The following is a 21,485-nucleotide window of genomic DNA, read 5'->3' as shown; positions in this document are numbered from 1 at the left end:
GTATAGTTATTCACATCAGCACCAATGATGTCAGGATGAAGCACTCAGAGGTTACAAAAATGGACATAGAGAGGACTTGTGACTTTGCCAGAAAGATGTGTCAGCATCGATTAATAGTCTCTAATCCCCTCTCCTCCTGGGGTACTGATGAGGCGTTTACCAGGCTGACATCGTTAAATAGGTGGCTGGCTTAATTTTTTAGACAGCAAGGCTTTAGCTTTATTGATAACTGGCCTTCGTTCTGGTGCCACCGTAGCTCACTGATGCCGGACAGCCTCCATCCTACTGGGGAAGGTGCCGCCATCTTGTCTGCGAGCATAGATAGAGCTCTACAGGGAGGGTAACATTAAGAATTTACAGCAGGCCACAGAGCAGGTGATTAGAGACCCTGCAAGGCTTATGACAAATGTGGCTGTGGAATCCATTAGCTTAGCAGAGAAATTAGTGCAGAAAATCCACTATGGTGATAGTGCAGTTTATCTGCCAGGGAGGGAAATTCAACAAGTTGAGACTGTGGCCTGTTTCTGGAGACGTGACCATAGAAATCATAGAGGGATATGCTTTGCAAACTTAATACCCATTACTACATTGGATGATGTTGAAACTGAGGATGGCCCAGTGGTCGTTCCTGCAAAGGCAAAGATTTCGTGTCTGCTACCTACAACGCATGTGGAATGTCTCAAACCTAAACCTACTTCTTGGCATCTATATGCTACTCTGGAACCACCCCTAAATCCAAACAGTTCAACTGTCAATCCCACTGAGGTCCTTAGTCTGGGTCTCATTAACATAAGATCACTGTCCTCAAAATCGTTGTTGATTATCTAATTATTGATATGATTGGGTTAGATATGATTGGGTTATGTGAAACCTGGGTTAAACCTACAGCTGTCCTCCCCTTAAATGAGGCCTGCCCACCAGCATATACATTTAGTCACAGCCCTCGTGTTGCGAAGCAAGGCGGGGGTGTTTCTCTTATTTATAAATCTAGGTTTAGCTTATTAGCTGTTGGGGGTCACAAATATAACTCGTTTGAGCATCTGATTCTCCACTCTGCTCAGAATATTATGCATTGCCAAGGTCAGAAGTATAAAAATCAGCCGAATTACTTTGTCATTGTATATAGGCCTCCTGGCCCATATTCTAAATTTTTAGATGAATTTGGTGTGTTCATCTCTAACTTGTCAACTAGTGAAGATAACATTGGTGACTTTAACATTCATATAAATAAGCCTTCTGATCCCCTCTGCAAATCATTTATGGAAATTGTGCATGCATTAGGATTTTGGCAATGCATTCGGGATTCGACGCACATTAGTGGAAATACCCTGGATCTGGGTCTCGCATGTGGTATTGCTGTCATGAATATTGACATCATGCTGCTCACATCAGTGGTCTCTGATCACTCACTTATTAAGTTTACAGTTTCGCTGCCGAGTTTATTGGAACAACAACCTTATATATCACTAAGGCAATGCATCAACTCCTCAACTAAGACTGAACTCAAAGCTTGACTGCCTGATATCTTAGCTTCACATTTGGCAAATACCCAATCAGTAGACAGTCTTGTCGATAGTTTAAACTCAGTGTTCAAAACAACAGTCGACATCATTGCGCCACCTGTGTTAAAACCGCTCTCCCCAAAAACACAGTCACCTTGGTTCAATGATTACCTGCGTGACCTCAAGCATAAGACAAGAGGTCCAGAATGGAAATGGCGTTGTTCAAAATTACAAGTATTCCCCCTTGCGTGACATGATGCTATCTTAGACTGTAAGTATGCATTACTGGCTACAAAGCGGACCTATTACTCTGATTTGATCAACAAAAACAAGCATAACTCAGTTCTTGTTCAACATGGTGGCAACAATTTATGCATGGACAGCCACCTGTAGTTCACTCTCCTTTTACAGCACAAGATTTCCTGGATTACTTTGAGAAGAAAATAGAAGACATTAGGTTAAACATATCCCAATGTGCCTTAACCCAGCCACTACACCCTGCTATTGAGCTGGGTGCTACTATTGAGGTATTACCTAGATTTACAGAATTTGATAGTATCTCACTAGGCATGCTGACGAAACTCGTAACGTCAACAAAAAGCACAACCTGTTTATTTGATCCTATACCAACAAAACTGTTTAAGGACCTGTGGCCCATTCTTGGGCCGACTGTGCTGGAAATTATTAATCTTTAACTTCTGGATCTGTTCCTAAACGTTTCAAATCTGCAGTGATTAAATCATTACTTAACAAACCTAATCTTGACCCTAGTGTATTGAAAAACTATTGGCCGATATCAAATCTATCATTTTGCTCTAAAATTCTGGAAAAACTAGTGTCACAGCAGCTCGTGGACTATCTTACTGCTTTTAGAAAATATCACTCCACAGAGATGCTCTCACTAAAGTGGTGAATGATCTTCTGCTTACAACGGATTCGGACATCACTACGGGTCTGGTGCTGTTAGCTCTCAGTGCTGCATTTGATACCGTGGATCATCATATTCTACTTGATAGGCTGGAAAATCATTTTGGGATTACTGGGAGTGCCCTTGCGTGGCTGACATCATACTTGACCAGTTGTTCTCACTGTTTTTTGTACAGTAACACTACTTCCAACCTTAATGACATGAAATTTGGGGTTCCACAGGGGTCTGTCTTAGGCCCCCTGCTTTTCTCCCTTTATATAGCACCCCTTGGGCACATATTGCGGCGTTTTGGGACTACCTTTCACTGCTATGATGATGATACTCAGTTATACATGACGATAACTGCTGGTAATCTCGTTCACATAAAATCCTTAGGAGATTGCCTTGCATCAGTGAGAAGTTGGATGTCTAGAAACTTCCTACTTTTAAACTCTGATAAGACTGAAATGATGGTTCTTGGTCCAGTGAGACATTGGCATCAATTTGACCAGTTAATGCTCAGCCTAGGCTCGTGTCATCACACTGACAAAGTGAGGAACCTTTTGCTAATTTTTGATCCTTTGTTGTCCTTTGGTTTCCACATTAGAAATATTACCAGGACTGCTTTCTTCCACCTGCGAAATATAGCGGAGATTCGTCCCATCCTGTCTATGGCTGATGCTGAGACCCTGATCCAAGCATTTATTGCTTCTAGATTGGACTACTGCATTGTTCTATTTTCTGGTTTACCGCAGTCCAGCATTAGGGCTCTCCAATTGGTTCAAAATGCTGCAACCAGACTTTTGACACAAAGCAGAAAGTTTGACCATATTACACCCATTTTGGTGTCTCTTCCCTGGCTTCCTGTCCCAGTGAGATCAGATTTTAAGGTTCTGCTACTAGTCTATAAAATTGTTCACGGACTGGCACCTCCCTACTTAGCTGTCCTAATTAAACCTTACGTATCAGCCCAGGCTTTGCAGGACTGCTTTGTGTCCCTAGGGTGAATAAGAAGTCTGCGGGTCACAGAGCTTTTTCTTATCATGGCCCTGTTCTGTGGAATGATCTCCCTGCGTCAATAAAACAGTCAGATTCTGTGGAGACTTTCAAGTCCAGACTTAAGACGCACTTATTTTTCCTTTCGTATGGCTAGCATACTGGTATAGTTTTGTTTTACGCTTTTTACTCTTCTAATTAATTTTATTAGGAAACAGAGTGTGCCGCAGCCTCAACTTAGGGCTAGTGGCCGGTGATGACCTTAGTATTTCTTCTGTTTTTCTTGTTGAGTAATGCTGACTAAATGTACTGTATTTGTTTTCTTTCTGACACCTGATTCTGTTTTTTTTTTCTCTCTGTTTAAGGTGCAGCTCCACCCAGAGATGGGTGTGGTATTTGTGCTGGAGACCCTCCTGTCCTGTGCACCAAGAGCATTTCCTGTATATTCGTTTTGTGAATTGTTCTGTAAATTATGTTTGTATCATGGCCCAAGCAGAGGGTCACCCCTTTGAGTCTGGTCTGCTTGTGGTTTCTTCCTCAGAGGGAGTTTTTCCTTGCCACTGTTGCTCTGGGGGTTAGTAAGGTTAGACCTTACTTGTGTGAAGCGCCTTGAGGCAACTCTGTTGTGATTTGGCACTATATAAATGAAAATAAATTGAAAAAAATCCTCCACCACCCTCACATACTTCTCTGCCACTCCAGACCTCCTCATACAATACCACAACTCTTCTTTTGGCACCCTGTCATAAACTTTTTTCTGAATCCACAAACATACAATGTAACTCCTTCTGGCCTTTTCTATACTTCTCCATCAGTATTCTCAGAGCAAATATTGCATCGTGATGCTGTTTCTCTGCCTAGAACTGCTCACAGATCTTCACCTGTTTTTAAGCCTAATTTCTACTACTCTTTCCCTTAACTTCATGCTGTGGATGATCAACTTTATGGCTCTGTAGTTACTGCAGCTCTGCACATCACCCTTGTTCTTAAAAATAGGAACCAGCACACTTAATCTCCACTCCTCAGGCATCCTCTCACTTTCCAAGATTTTATTAAACAATCTGCTTAGAAATTTCACTGCCATCTCTCCTAGACATTTCCATGCTTCTGCTGGAATGTCATCTGGACCAACAACCTTTCCACTCTTCATCCTCTTCATAACTGCCCTCACTTCTTCCCCTTCCCCTGTCACACTAGAGGCCAAACGAGGCTGAATTCCTTCCGAATGAAAATTCAGTCCACATTCCGGAAATGTCGAGGTGCATTCGGAAACATTGGACAGCATTCTCAGAGCAGTGTAAACAGTTAGGCATGGTCCTGCAGCTGCCTTGAATGTTTTGCTCATGTTCAAAACAGTTGTGGCATAGTCAGAGTGGAAAAATATGGAACGGCAGTCGAAATGGACTCTAACTGCAGTCTGACTGCGGTCTAAATACTCTCACGGCATCAAAACAGCATTTGGAACAATGTGATTGCACTTGAGAAACATTTGCCATGGTCAGGCACATCAACTCCTGCTGGTATGTGCCAAATGGCTACTGAAGCCGCCATACAGCACCACCAATCCATCCCATTTGGGGTGCCCAAAGGAAATATTGTAATGTGCAATGTCTGTGGTACGCATTCACTTTCTGAACTAGACGTGAACATTGCAAAATCAAACCCAGTAACACTGTGGGTCGATGCTTCTCTTGGAAGCGGAGTAGTGCATGCAGCTGAACGGGGTGTTATGTCCATAATAAGCATGATATTACAGATACATTGTCAGTTCACCTCATGATTTAGAAGATGTATCTGTAATACTATGTTATCATGGCTGTAACATCCCGTTCAGACCCGCTGCTGCACCACAGCAAGTCTTTGCATCTCAACGGGTCGGCGCAATGCTGTACAGCACTTCTGAATGGGGTGTCACAGCTCTAGTAACATATAATGGCCGATATATTATCTAAACCAGTAGAAGGACCGATGTTGCAACCATTTACCAAGGCACTACAATATAGATAAAGTCATCACCTTTGAAATAGCTCTAGACGTGCCTCCCAACGTACAGTGCCCACCAGCCATGCCGAGGGCAGATGCATCGTCCAGTCTGAAATAATTATTCCATATGGCGCCATGTCCAGACAGCACTAGCTTGCCCTCTGTCTCTCTCCCTCTCTCTCCAGGACATCAGCCCTTTAGCAGACAGTGGACCTTTCCGCTGTCCAGCAGAGGTGATGAGGGAGGACAGTTCTGTGTGGAAGATCCCTAATGAATATGAGTCTTTGGATCCTTACTGCTGGTTCAGATTGAGCTGGGGATTATACATGCGGCCACCACACATGCACCTGCCACAAGTGTGGCAGCCGTGTGTATTAACTCTGGGGAAAACTTATACGCAGGTGCAAAAAATTATAGGCTGTTCATCTACAATGATCTCCAATGCTTTAAAATGGAAAAAAAAAAAGACGCATGGAAGAAAATGGAAAACAACCATCAAAATGGATAGAAGAATAACCAGAATGGCAAAGGCTCACCCATTGATCAGCTCCAAGACGATCAAAGACAGTCTGGAGTTACCTGTAAGTGCTGTGACAGTTAGAAGACGCCTTTGTGAAGCTGCCTTTGTGAAGCTAATTTATTTGCAAGAATCCCCACAAAGTCCCTCTGTTAAATAAAAGACATGTGCAGAAGAGGTTACAATTTGCCAAAGAACACATCAACTGGCCTAAAGAGAAATGGAGGAATATTTTGTGGACTGATGAGAGTAAAATTGTTCTTTTTGGGTCCAAGGGCAGCAGACAGTTTGTGAGACGACCCCCAAACTCTGAATTCAAGTCACAGTGAAGACAGTGAAGCACGGTGGTGCAAGCATCATGATATGGGCATGTTTCTCCTACTATGGTGTTGGGCCTATATATCGCATACCAGGTATCATGGATCAGTTTGGATATGTCAAAATGCCTGAAGAGGTCATGTTGCCTTATGCTGAAGAGGACATGCCCTTGAAATGGGTGTTTCAACAAGACAATGACCCCAAGCACACTAGTAAACCAGCAAAATCTTGGTTCCAAACCAACAAAATTAATGCCTCGCAGATGTGAAGAAATCATGAAAAACTGTGGTTATACAACTAAATACTAGTTTAGTGATTCACAGGATTGCTAAAAACGCAGTTTGAACATAATAGTTTTGAGTTTATAGCGTCAACAGCAGATGCTACTATTATTGTGAACACCCCCTTTTCTACTTTTTGTTTTTTACTAATAGCCCAATTTCATAGCCTTAAGAGTGTGCATATCATGAATGCTTGGTCTTGTTGGATTTGTGAGAATCTACTGAATCTACCTTGTACCTTGTTTCCCATGTAACAATAAGAAACATACTCAAAATCTGGACTGATCTTTTTAGTCACATAGCACTACTATTATTCTCAGCACTACTGTATGGCCTGATACATGTAGTCCAGGTTCTCCTGATTGTGGGTGTACTATGATGCATTGCGGGCTGAGGGCTATCATTGCCACACCAGTAATAACCTGTGTGTGTGTCAGTGATCTGATGGCCATTGTAGTCTGATCACACAGGTGTACGAGGGCTGTCCGTAAAGTATAGGTCCTTTTTATTTTTTTCAAAAACTATATGGATTTCATTCATATGTTTTTACGTCAGACATGCTTGAACCCTCGTGCGCATGCGTGAGTTTTTCCATGCCTGTCGGTGACGTCATTCGCCTGTGAGCACTCCTTGTGGGAGGAGTCGTCCAGCCCCTCGTCGGAATTCCTTTGTCTGAGAAGTTGCTGAGAGACTGGCGCTTTGTTTGATCAAAATTTTTTCTAAACCTGTGAGACACATCGAAGTGGACATGGTTCGAAAAATTACGCTGGTTTTCAGTGAAAATTTTAACAGCTGATGAGAGATTTTGAGGTGATTCTGTCGCTTTAAGGACTTTTCACGGTGCGAGACATCGCTCAGCGCTCTCAGGCAGTGTCATCAGCCTGTTTCAAGATTAAAACCTCCACATTTCAGGCTCTATTGATCCAGGACGTCGTGAGAGAACAGAGAAGTTTCAGAAGAAGTTGGCTTCAGCATTTTATCCGGATATTCCACTGTTAAAGGAGATTTTTTTAATGAAAGACGTGCGGACGGGTCCGCGCGTCGGGACGCAGCCGACGCGGCGCGGCGGCACAGGAAAAACACCTCTGTGTTGATAACCATTTGTAAAATCCAGGCGGCTTTTGATGGCTTTCAGTGGAGTGAGTATATGAGAAATTGTTTATCAGCTGGAGATGTTCCAACTTGTCCTCAAGGCTTCCAACAGAGGTGTTTTTCCTGTGGCGGAGCGTTGCGGCGGCTGCGAGCCGACGCTGCAATCCGCCCGCACGTCTTTCATTAAAAAAATCTCCTTTAACAGTGGAATATCCGGATAAAATGCTGAAACCGACTTCTTCTGAAACTTCTGTTCTCTCACGACGTCCTGCATCAACAGAGCCTGAAATGTGGAGGTTTTAAGCTTGAAACAGGCTGATGACGCCGCCTGAGAGCGCTGCGCGATGTCTCGCACCGTGAAAAGTCCTTAAAGCGACAGAATCACCTCAAAATCTCTCATCAGCTGTTAAAATTTTCACTGAAGACCAGCTTAATTTTTCGAACCATGTCCACTTCGATGTGTCTCACAGGTTTAGAAAAAATTTTGATCAAACAAAGCGCCAGTCTCTCAGCAACTTCTCAGACAAAGGAATTCCGACGAGGGGCTGGACGACTCCTCCCACAAGGAGTGCTCACAGTCGAATGACGTCACCGACAGGCGTGGAAAAACTCACGCATGCGCACAAGGGTTCAAGCATGTCTGACGTAAAAACATATGAATGAAATCCATATAGTTTTTGAAAAAAATAAAAAGGACCTATACTTTACGGACAGCCCTCGTACATGCACTACGGTGATGTGACAGTCTGTAGACCCTTTTTTACATCATCAATTCATAGGATGGATGTCATTCGACATCCAGCAGAGACACAGTGCAGGTCTCCACAGGATAACAGACCGCAGCGTTCGCTCTTTCATGCTCCTCCCTTTAATTGCACACCTCTGACGTCAGGTGGCGTTGGAACCACAGTTGTACGGCATTCGAGGTGTATTCGTAATATTCTTACTGCCAACTGACAGCATTCTAGGTATTCGTACAGTGTTCCAACTACATTTGGACTGCAGTTGAGAGCTGATGCATGGAGAATGTGCACGAATCAGTCCGGGTGGTGGAGCGCAGTCTGGGTATTTGGATGGCTGTCCCCCGCCATTCTTATTCCCTCCCAGATGTGGCACAAATTGTTGTTGTTTGTTTTTTTTTTTTGTTTGTTTGTTTTTTTTTAACATTCTGCCTGATTAGGCTTGTTCATTCTTGCTGAGTGTGACGAACATTGTTCGGCCGATGTGGAAGTCGGACAGCTTCTTGAGGCATCATCAATTTTATTTATATAGCGCCAAATCACAACAAACAGTTGCCCCAAGGCGCTTTATATTGTAAGGCAAGGCCATACAATAATTACGTAAAAACCCCAACGCTCAAAACGACCCCCTGTGAGCAAGCACTTGGCGACAGTGGGAAGGAAAAACTCCCTTTTAACAGGAAGAAACCTCCAGCAGAACCAGGCTCAGGGAGGGGCAGTCTTCTGCTGGGACTGGTTGGGGCTGAGGGAGAGAACCAAGAAAATGACATGCTGTGGAGGGGAGCAGAGATCAATCACTAATGATTAAATGCAGAGTAGTGCATACAGAGCAAAAAGAGAAAGAAACACTCAATGATAGTCCCAAGGTATTTATATAAGTTTGCACAATTTCAACTGGTTGACCATTAATTGTTGTGCTGGCATACTTCCTAAAATCAATGATCTTATCTTTGGTTTTTAATGTATTAAGCTGAAGATATGAGTCCTCACACCGTTTAACAAAACGGTCAATTACAGGGCCCCGGCTGCTCTCACGGTCCCGCAGCAGACTGACAATCGCTGTGTCATCCGCGTATTTTAAAATGAACCTGAATTTTTTTCATAATTTTTATTATTTTACATTTTCATAAAACAAACAAATGTGTCACCAGACACCAAACACACCAGATAAATAAAATATTACAGCTCTTAATAATAAAATTAAAATACAGGAAGTGGTGGGTTGTATTTGCACTGTGAATAACACATTTATAAAAGGTCAAGGTCAGGTTTATTTATAAAGCACATTTACAAACAGTCAACACTGCCCCAAAGTGCTGTACAATAAAAGGAATTAAAATTATATTTAGTTAAATACAAGAACAAAATAAATCAACAAGACAATAAAAGATGTGGCAGTGTTCAGCTCATCTTGTGTTAAAAGCCAGTGGAAAAAGATGTGTCTTTAAAAGAGTCAATTGAAGGAGCCAGTCGGACATTCAATGGCAGAGAGTTCCAGAGCTTGGGCCCCGCAACAGCAAAGGCTCTGTCTCCCCTGGTCTTCAGCTTAGACCTGGGACAGACCAGTAAACTCTGGTCCGTGGAGCGCAGAGCTCTTCCTGGAGTGTGCAATGACAGCATATCAGATAAATAGAATGGGGCTTTACCGTGAATTGATTTAAAAACAAGCAACAAAATCTTAAAAGCAACAGGTAACCAGTGCAGTGAAGATAAAACAGGAGAAATGTGTTGGTGCCGTTTGGCTCCAGTGAGCAGACGCGCAGCTGCATTTTGCACCATCTGGAGGAGATGCAGAGACGACTGATTAAGACCAACATACAGAGAATTGCAGTAGTCGAAACGAGACGCGATCAAGGCGTGCACAACCTGTTCCAGCTGTTTTGGGGGCAGGTAACGCTTCATTTTACTTAAAAGTCTAAGCTGCAAGAAGCTTGTTTTGACCACTGTGTTGATCTGCTTCTCGAATTTAAAAGAGCTGTCTATAAAAACACCAAGGGTCTTGGCAGATGAACGACAGTAGGAGGCGAGTGAACCAAGGGCAGAAAGGTCAAGGTCACCAAGGACCACAATCTCTGTTTTGCTTTCATTTAGATTCAAAAAGTTTAAAGACATCCAGTCTTTGACTTCTTGAAAGCAAGTCTGTAGGATGGCAGATGAGTTTGTTTTTAAGGTTCAGAGGTAGATAAATCTGCACATCAGCAAAGCAGTGAAACTGAATGTTATATTTCTTAAAAATTGATCCCAAAGGAAGCAAATAGAGCGAAAATAGAATTGGCCCTAAAATTGAACCTTGAGGTACTCCACAAGTCAAAGGGGCTTTCTGTGACGCAAAGGGACCAAGGTTTGTAGAAAAGCACCGACCAGTCAAATAGGACTTGAACCATTTGAGCACTGTGTCATTTAATCCAACGCACGATTCAAGGCGAGATAAGATTTGGTGGTCAACAGTGTCAAAGGCTGAAAAAGATTAAAAACAAAACAAGATTTACTTGCATTAGAGTCCTTTTAAAACGATGTGGGAGAGGTCCGGTCCTATGTAGTCCAAATACGGGCGCCACACTCTGTAGAACTGGTCTACGTTACTGTGGATGATGCTGGTAAGACATTCAAGGGGAATCATCTCAGAAATTATCTTGTGCCAACCACTTACAGTAGGGACTTTGTCACTGATCCACTGTAGAAAATGTTTTTCCTGGCTGCAAAGGTTAGAATGTTGAACAGCCTTATGACACTTGATCTTTTCAAACTTTTGTGTGGAAGTCCCAGGATCACAGTGACAGCATCCATTTCAATGTTAATAGTAAGTCCCTTCGGCTTCTCCCTTGTTTGCACTCGGGGTCGCCACAGCAAATCCAAGGTGGATCTGCATGTTGATTTGGCACAAGTTTTACACCGGATGCTCTTCCTGACGCAACTCCACATTACATGGAGAAATGTGGCAGGGGTGGGATTTGAACCCAGAACCTTCCAAACTGAAACCAAGCGCATTAACCACTTGGCCACCACCCCTGCTCAATGTTAATGAATAATTTTCCTTATTTCACCAAGAATTTCAGACCAGTATGTTTGAATTTTATAACATGACCAGAAACAATGAGTTAAGGTTCCCACGTTAGTTTTGCACTTAAGACACAAGGGTGAGAGTGTGTGATTGAAAAAAATACCTTCGGTGTGGAGAAATATGTAATCTGTGTATAATTTTAAGTTGCATCACTCTGGAACGTGTACAAATCGAAATCTTTTTTACATTAGACCAAATTGAATCCCGTGTTTCCTCATCTACGTTTACTGCCAATTCCTTCTCCCACACAACTCTCACCCTCTCTGTGTCACAATTGGATATACGAGTACCTTTGAATGTACAATAAAATGAGCTCAGAGACACTTTCAAATGTTGTTGAAACAGCATTTTTTCAAAATGAACATGTTTTAAAAGTGCTCTGACACATACTGGTGTAACAAAGGTGAGAGCACACCCCCTTGTGGTGAGCCAGTGAAAGAACACACTTTGTTTGAAAAAAAGCCCGTTCACTCTGACTTTCTGTGTTCTGTTTGTTAAAAAAGTGTAAAATCCAGCCCACAAGATTATTGCTTAGTTTAAAATGTTCTAAAAGCCTTTGGGTTAAAATACAAGGTTGAATTGTGTTAAAAGCTGAGGAGACGTCAATAAATAAAAGCTGGGCGTGACACCCACTGCCCTCCAGATGTCTAAAAAGCAAATTAAGTGTGGCCTCCTCCACTCCTCTGTTAGGCCTGGAAGTAAAATGTAACGGATCAAGTGCATACATAGTGTATTTTAGCATTTCAGACCGTACCAGTTTCTCAAAAATTTTCATCAAAATTGATGTTAGGGCAAAAGGCCTAAAATCATTTAGGAACAGGGACCACAACAGCATCTTTCCACACTTTGGGAACATGCTGTGTTTCCAAAGACTGGTTAAAATATGATGAAAAACTGGGCTTACTATGACCTATTTTTGCATTGCAAAAAGTACTAAAAGATAGTAATTTCTTGTATTGTCAGTGTGACACTAATTGCAGTTAATAAATATCTAATGCCAAAACTCCAATGCTAAATTACTGAACAAAATCAAGCGGCCTCACCTTAGCCAAAAACAGACAAAGAAAATCCTTCATACTGTCAGGATGCACTTGTCAAACCTAGCTGTCTGGGTCAGCTGTTATATTCACAGGCACGTTATTTTATTAGTTACCTCAACCTTACATTTGCCATAAAACAAACAAAAATCCTATATACAATCAGGATACACTTGTTGACAAGTCAACTCAGTGGGTTCATTTTCAAGCCAACTACCTTCTCAGTGGCCAAACTAGCTGTCCAGGTCAGACATTATATTCATGGGACGAGGCTAGTTATGTTATTAGCATCCTCAGCCTCACATTACTCAAAAACAAGAACAAAAACGGACAAATATGCATATTATCTGGATACATTTGATAACAAATCAGCTCAACAGGCTAATAAGCCTTCTCACGGTTTTGAGTGTGCATGCCTGGGAAAACCTATAGCACTTCTGGGTCAACGGCCACGCGGTCCAAACAATGGTTTGTTGCAGGCTTAAACAATACGGCTGGAGTTTGCGTGTCTGCTTTCTTCTTCACTAGTGTCACAATTACTCATGTTATTGCGTCCGCCAAGGATGTCATAAAATCATCAGCATTTATTTGTCTGTCTGTCTGTTAGCAGGATTACATCAAAACTATTGCACGGACTTTAATGAAATTTTCACCACAGATACATATTAGGCCATGGAAGAATCCATTAAATTTTGGAGGTGATCCGGATTCTGGATCAAGTTTCACTTTGTATAGGCTTTGAAGGATTATGTCAAAACTTCTTCTTTGGTCAAAACGTCTAAATTTTGGAGGTGAGCCAGTCTCCCAGTTTATCCCCCCACCCTTGCATTGCAAGTCTGCTGCAGTATTATTGCACATTTCAGCCTACCCAGATTTATACATGGATGACAGTGGAAACATTGATATTATGTCTCAATGATGTGGTCTCGCCCTGGACTGATTGTAGGCCATTTGATAGAAAACCTATTCCCATCTTGAACACATATCTACTTGTGGATGCACAAAGGTTGGCAATAGAAGCAAGATCCTCCTGAATTTGGGAATATAATACTAAATTCTTGATATTGGGGTGGGGTGGGGATGGTCAGGTCACGATATCTTACCCCCCACCCCATCGTGGATGGGTGTTCTCAATAGAACATGAGAGCTGGAATTGGATACCTTTATCAGCAGGGTATGCTCAAATAGGGGTCGGTAACACAGGGCTGGAGCTTTTAGTTGACTGTGAGTCGGCAGCTAGCCCCAAGTTGATTTTAAAAAAAGGTGTCTATCAGTTAATTATCTCTAAGTAAGGCTAAAATAGACCTGAGACTTCGGTAAAGTATTCTGGAATATAGTTTGAAGGTTGCTTTGTCATTGTTTAACACTGCCAAAGTTGTGTTGGGCTGAATTTAGTGATATATTATATGGAATTCTTGATGTGGGAGCGGGAGGGGAAGATATCCATGTCACGATATCTTACCCCCCACCCCGTCATGGACAGATGTTCGATTATATTTCAAGGTCCGTATATTTGGAAGGGGGATTTAAGGATACTTCAATAGGAAATATTACTATTGTAGATAGTTATAGATACATACAAGAAGAATACCAATATCGTTCTCTGTCAATCAAACTGTGCTTCATCTGGGATCATGAAACATTCCTGAAATATAGAGTTTAAAGGTTGCTCTATTCTGTCTGGGCCTTATCAAGGTTTGGATAAGCTTTAATCAGTGCTGCCCTGTAGGAATGTTGCCTTTCAGGTTTGAGGAGAAGATATCCAGGGGTGGGAAAGCTGTACTGTTAAACCGGATCCGAATTCTGGATTAAGATTTCCATTTTTATAGGCTTTGAAGGATTACGTATCTTGCATGGAATCCCAGAGCGAGGGAGATTGACAGTCATCTTGTGTTTCTTCCACTTTCTAATAAATAATCATAACAGTTGTTGTCTTCTACCAAGCTGCTTGCCTGTTGGCCTGTAGTCCATCCCAGCCTTGTGCAGGTCTACAGTTTTGTCCCTGGTGTCCTTAGACAGCTCTTTGGTCTTGGCTATGGTGGACAGGTTGGAGTGTGATTGATTGTGTGAACAGGTGTCTTTTATACAAGTAACAAGTTCAAACAGGTGCAATTAATACAGGTAAAGAGTGCCGAATAAGAGGACTTCTTAAAGAAAATTAACAGGTCTGTGTGAGCCAGAATTCTTGCTGGTTGGTAGGTGTTCAAATACTTATTTGCAGCAGTAACATACAAATAAATTATTAAAAAAAATCATACATTGTGATTTCCAGATTTTTTATTTTTAGATTCTGTCTCTCACAGTGGACATGCACCTAAGATGAAAGTTTCAGACCCATCCATGATTTCTAAGTGGGAAAACTTGCAAAATCACAGGGTGTTCAAATACTTATTTTCCTCACTGTGGATATTAGGGCATGAAAGACTCCACTGAATTTTAGAGGTGATCCTGAATAGCAGACATCAGGAATCTCTGATTGCTGTTGTTGCTCAGTCTTGTGTGGCTGAACACCACTTATCCCTCTAAGAAGTTGACGCCAACCACACGGGACCCCATAACTAGTTAGCATGCCGGAGTTTCTGTTCGTTATCAGAATTAACCAGACAAATCGCTCCACCAATTAATAACGGTGACAATAAACACAGACAGGAGTAGGTGGGAGCCAAAGAGATCAATCTGTTCATCCTTTCCATGTCTGGCCCAGTGAGGTTTCCCATGTTGAGTCAAATTAATCCTTAGGCTCCTGGCGGTGCCGTTCTGTCTCCGTTTTCCCAGTACACTGGATGCTGCCAGGCGGGTCACGGGAATAACGCTGCCGGATCGTTAATTGGCATCACTTAATGGTTGGAACTCCGATGGTATTTGGTCGTCTTTGCACCTCAGACTTTCGTTCTTGATTAATGAAAACATTCTTGGTCCAATAATTTCATCTCTAGCGGCACAATACAAATACCCCCAGCTGTCCCTCTTTATCATGGTCCCAGTTAAGAGGAGAAAACCCACAAAATAGAACCGCAGTCCTATTCCATTATTCCTAGCTGGGATATCTTGGTGACCCAGCCTGCTTTGAACGCTGTAATTTTCAAAGCAAACACTTCAAACCACAACATAACTGATACAATCCACCTGACTGATTGAGGAGATGGTGTAATGCAGACTGTATTTTCTTTGGAGGGCTATCATTGCTTTGTTGTTACATCTGATTCTTTATCATAGATACTCAGAGTTGGCACTGTATTCATTTGTTCTGTTTTGCGCTAATAAAAGCCTTAAAACGCTGTGGACCCTGCGGGACACTTGGCTAAGAGCATCGAGATCCAACTACAAGCTTTTTAACTGCAGCAACTTGCAACTTCAAGATATGCTATTAGAGCTGGAATTAGTGTGACTGCTGGCAACAGACAGACACAAAATACTGATAAACGGAGAGAAATGACTTGAATTGAAATAGCCGCTCACATGCATTGGCTGTGTTTGGATCAGATGATCTCTCACCTCTCCCACAATGCAGTGCGTCACCTGAGAGTGTGAGGTGGCTTATGTTCAGGCCAGCCTCACATTAACACAAAAACAAATCGCTTGACAAAACAAACCCACATAATCAGCATACATTTGCTAACAAATGAGCTCATCAGGATCATTTTCTTGCGAGTTGCTTTCTAAGTGTTCAAGCTAGCTATTTTTATCAGCCGTTGTATCGACTAGGCTAGTTAGCAACATCAGCGCATCCGAAAATAAAAATGTACAATTACACAAAAGAAATGTGTGAATGGTATTGTTCTTTTATTACAATTAACTGCAAACTGTATCAGTCTGTCTTTGGAACAGTTTATAATCCAAATGGATCAGATTGTTTAAATTACAGGAAAACTCTGTTTTAATGCTTTTATCCCGTTGGTGCTCTGCAGGCCTGTCATCTAATATATATAGTGTGTGTGTGTGTTTGTTCGCTCGCTATGCACAGCCACAGTAATTAAGCAATCAACATCAAACTTGCTATGGTGATGGGGGACACCAAGGGGGAGGTCAGTGGGGCCTTCAGGTTGAAAGCATACATGCGTGAACACACACACACGAGGTCAGCCTTATACATTAGATCACGACCCGCTCACTGGATCCCTTATTTTCACAGGTACTCAGGTCAGGCAGCAGCATCACACTTTACTTACTACATAGTAGCGGCTGGCTAGGGTGCACTTTAATTACGCATTTTTATGCTGATGACACTGTAATTTACTGTTCCTCAGCCTTAAAATCACTCGAGTTGTTGCAGTCGGCCTTTGTCACTGTTCAGCTCCGTTTCAAACAGCTCAAGTTGGTGCTGAATGCAGACAAATCAAAGACAATGCCATTTTCAAATGGCAAACAGCTTCCATCTCCCCTTCCTAAGTTGTCAACCATTTATGGAGCAGAAATTGAAATGGTCACATCTTACAAAAACTTGGGCATTTTAATTGATGAGAACTTGTCCTTTAAATTGCATATTGACAAATTTGTTTTTAAACTGAAATTGAAACTGGGTTTCTTTTTTAGAATATAAATCATGTTTTTCTTTGCATGCTAGAAAAAAACTGATCAACACAGTCTTTCGGCCCTTGTTGGAGACCTTTTTATGAATGCTCCTCATCAGTTTTGATTGAAACTGGATACTGTGTACCATTGTGCTTTATGTTTTATTACTGGTTGCAGCTATCGTGTAAATCACTGCTCATTGTATGCCGCCGCACATTGTTCAGCTTGTCAGTTCGTACATGCTCTCATTGGCTGATTTTTATCTATAGATCTATTATTGGCCTTCTGCCTTCATACGTATTTGTGTTCACATATGTGTAGAAACCCCAGCACTTATGGCCTGCGTTCTCGGGACGTTATACTGATGCAAGTCCAGAGAGTCAGAACTGAATTGGGCAAAAAGGCTTTTAACGTTGCTGCTCTGTCCACATGGAACATTTTGCAGAAGGATTTGAAATTGAGACATCTTGTAACTTTGGGTGAATTTAAAATAATCAAAGGACAGAGAAATAAGAACAATTGGATTGTGTAACTACACTTTGTAATTATGTATTGGAATTCTGTTTTTTGAATGTGTGTGTTTTCTGTTGGATGTAACCACTTTGCTTTTGTGCTGCTGTCTTGGCCAGGTCACTCTGAAAAAGAGGTTTTAATCTCAATGAGTTTTTACCTGGTTAAATAAAGGTATATTACAATCCGAACGGGCCAGGACACACCCGCGTATGAGTTAAAGCACGCGTTTTTACAATTAGTGTACCTGCTGTGTACGGCTGCCAGAACGTTGCAGTGATATGAATTAATTAATTTATTCGGCACACACAGATCCAGAACAACAAAAAAGTTACAAAGAAAGAAAGAGAAAATAATCCAACCATGTGCCCAAAAGGGTGTAGGCAGAAGCAAAAGCTTGTAAATGCCTACCCCTTTAACCAAAGATAAAAATGATACATATGTATATGTTTATTCCCGGTTGGTCTATTCCCAGTTCGTCTACAGCTAGATTCCCAGTTGGTCTACTCCCAGTTCGTCTTCTCTTAGGAAAGTACATAAATCCCATTTTGTCTACTTCCATTTTGTTTGGGATTTTCATGCAAATGAAACTTAAAATTCAACTTTTAGTCGATAGTTTCTATTTTTGCATGAAAATGAAATTAAGGAATTTAACTTCTACAATATCCTAAAACCTGTCTTTCTAAATAAACTAAGAGTAATATTAATGACTTACTTTTGTCTTTTAAATATAGCAACTGATACAAATACTAAAGAAACTCCAGGATAAACCTAAATAAAAATGCTGAAAAAAATATATTTGAAAATTGGGGGTATTTTTGGTTTATCTAATCATTACAACCTCTTATAATTCAAAATCTTGTAAATAATTAAGAAAACATCAGGAAAATTGAGAGTAGATGAAATGGCACTACTCTACATTTCTGAGAGAAGACCAACTGGGAAGTTACCATAAAACTCTACATATACCCATGAAAACTAATACAAAGTATAAATTGATCCTTGAACTAAAATTTCAAAAACACAAACGTGCAAGCAGCAGTGCACCAAAGTCGTGTTTTGTAGTTGGGATATAAAATACAACTCACAAACTTAGAAAATAAACATATGTCATTGATGTATAAAAGAAACGGCAAAGGCTCAAGGACTGAGCCCTGGGGGCACCCCACAAGTGTACCTCAGAATTCAGAATTTATCCCCACCCAAGTGAACACATTGATACCTGTTGTACAAATAACTAGCTATCCAATCGTGTGCTAATCCTCTGCCATACTTCCATAATTTATCCAATAATACGGTATGATCTACAGTATCAAATGCTTTCTGTACGTTGAGAAAAAAAAAAAACACTACGGTGTATTCTCTTTCAGTTGCATTTGTGACATATTCCACAAAATCAATTACCGGCAGTGAAGTAGTACAATTTTTCCTAAATCCATATTGCTGTTCATTTAGTATGTGATGTTTGGATATAAAATCATCCAGCCTCTTAATGACGAGGTCACAGTGAGATTGGCCCGTAGTTTGAAAAACGTGTTTGTCACTGGATTTGAACAGCAACTTTAGCTATTTAATTTGGAGGGAATATCCCAGTCGTTATGACAAGTTACAGATATAAGTTAAAGGTTAATGACACAATCAATTATATTTTATCAGACATAGCAAAATTATTTTGAATGCAGTTGATTCCCCCCCTTAGTTTATCTATGATGTCAATTATATCCATAGTCATCAGTTTCTCTGGTTAAATATTGATCTGAAAGGTTAGTCCTCATTGATCTGTTATCCCAAGAGCTCGTATTAGAAGGTACAATTGAATTTGCTGAATTTTTTCCCCACATTGGCAAAAATAATCATTAAAATTATCTATAACTTGTTGTATCACAATTTAAGTAAAAATATGTTGGATAGTCTTGACAACTTTTTTTCTTTTTGATGATTTCATTTAAGAGCTTCCATGTACCTTTTTGATGTTTGTTTTAATTTTTTTTCTAACAAATCACTGTAATACTGCCTTTTGCAAGATCTCATAGTCTTTGTCACCTTTTTTTATGTCTTATATTACACTCGGCTTCAATTGTTTTGCATTTTAAAAATTGTTTGTACAAAAAGTCCCTTAGTGATCCAGGGTTTGTCAGTATATCGATTGTTTCCTATCAAAGGACAATGTTTAACATATAAATTGGAGATAATGGAGATAAATTATTCATATGATTGGTTGATGTCTTCAGTGTAGATGTCACACTAATTTTGGTGCGATAAATCCGTTCTAAGATTGGCCATAGATTCCTCGGTTAGTTTCCTTTTAAAATTTGGAGTGTTAATATTGTCGACTTTATCAACTAAGGAATTGTCAACAACAAAAACCGGCAAGGGATCACTGATGTCTCTAATCAGTAATCCACCGGTTAAATTCCCAACAATAACGTTGTTAATATATTGTCAATGAGTGTCGATGTGTTCGTAGTATATCCTGTTTGGTGTGTTATTGCTGGATATATCCCATACAGAACACGGAATCTAAGAATTCTGTTATGTGTATATGGCTGCGGGGATCTAGAAAATCTGTTAGTCTCCACAAACAAATAAAAGCTTATTGATTTTAACTGATTTTTACATTTCAGTCAATTTCTCCACAAAAATGTTTATATTTGATCTGGGAAACTCTGTAAATACAATTTATAATTATGTTTTTTGATTTTTTCACATGTAATCTCCACAGTAACAGATTCCGTAACACCATGATGACAAAATGACATTGGAACAATTTCATAGTAATGATTAGATCTGACATAAAGAGCCACACCACAACCCTGTTTATTTCCCCTATTTCTGGGCAAAAAAAAAAAAAAAAAAACAAAAATCCTAACCCTCAAAGGGGACAGCATCAATATATTCATCTTTCAATACATTTCAGTAACTGAAAAATATTTATTAGTGATTTTTAAGCAGTCCTAATTTGGAAAAAAAATCAGAGAAAGGGCTTCTGCTATTAAAATGCATATAGAGAATGCCCCACTTGTGAATCCCACATTTTTTGCAGCTGATCAAGTAAATTATATTTTTGTGTTGGCATGTCATTTGTCTTTCACTTGACGCTGACCTTGTATTGCCTACCTGTGGTGTACTTCCTGAAGTTATTTCCTTCTACTATTATTTGCAAGTTTGACATTTACTACTACCACATTTACTAACTCTATTGTCTTGTATAGCTATCAATCCATCCCTTCCTACCAAGGTAGGGTTTGGGGATGTAACAGCATAATTACAGGATGAGTTGGAAATAAGAGGTATACCCTTCTTTAAGGGACTAGGGTATGAGTCCATCACCTGGTTTGCCGGGCTAGTGACCGCCCCCTCTTATACGTAGCCTCATGATATTTAAAAATGTTATAATCAAAAACCAACTATTTCTGCTAATAATGCCACAAAAATGAAACAGATATCTAAAAAATTGGTTTCTTGAGATTTTTTTTTCACACCCATGTCAGTAAAATGTACTCAGTGCTTGAAGCTTGTCATAAATTTGGCATTTAAAGTGGACAAATTCTTTATTTTGTGCATCGGTTAACACATAACTCATTTTTACTGATAACACCCCCATTGAACAAGACTTAAAGTCTGAATCAATGCCGTAGTTCTTTCTTGTCTGCACTCAGACTCCTGATAGTAGAGAAGCTTGAATCTTCGACTGGACTGGGTTGCTTGACGCGAGGACGTTTCGCTTCTAATCGCAGGAGCTTCCTCAGCTAAATTTCTTGCTCTGGTAGGCTGACTTCTGTCTGACTCTTGTAGAGAAGTACAAACAGAAGCCAGCAAAAGCTGGAGTTTCAAACCTAACAAGACCCCTTCTACTGAGAGGCAGACTGTACCCTGGGGACGCGCATCTATGTGCTGCCCAAAATCCACAAACTGGACGTGCCACTCAGGCCTATTGTATGTAGCACAGGTTCCATCACGTACAATTTGGCCAAGCACCTCAAGTGGATTTTGGCTTCTCTAGTGGGTAACTCAGACCACCATGTGGAG

This window comes from Thalassophryne amazonica, chromosome 19 (genome assembly GCF_902500255.1).
Source record: "Thalassophryne amazonica chromosome 19, fThaAma1.1, whole genome shotgun sequence".
Lineage (NCBI taxonomy): Eukaryota > Metazoa > Chordata > Actinopteri > Batrachoidiformes > Batrachoididae > Thalassophryne > Thalassophryne amazonica.
The sequence above is the reverse complement of the archived record's forward strand: the minus strand, read 5'-3'. Positions refer to the sequence as shown.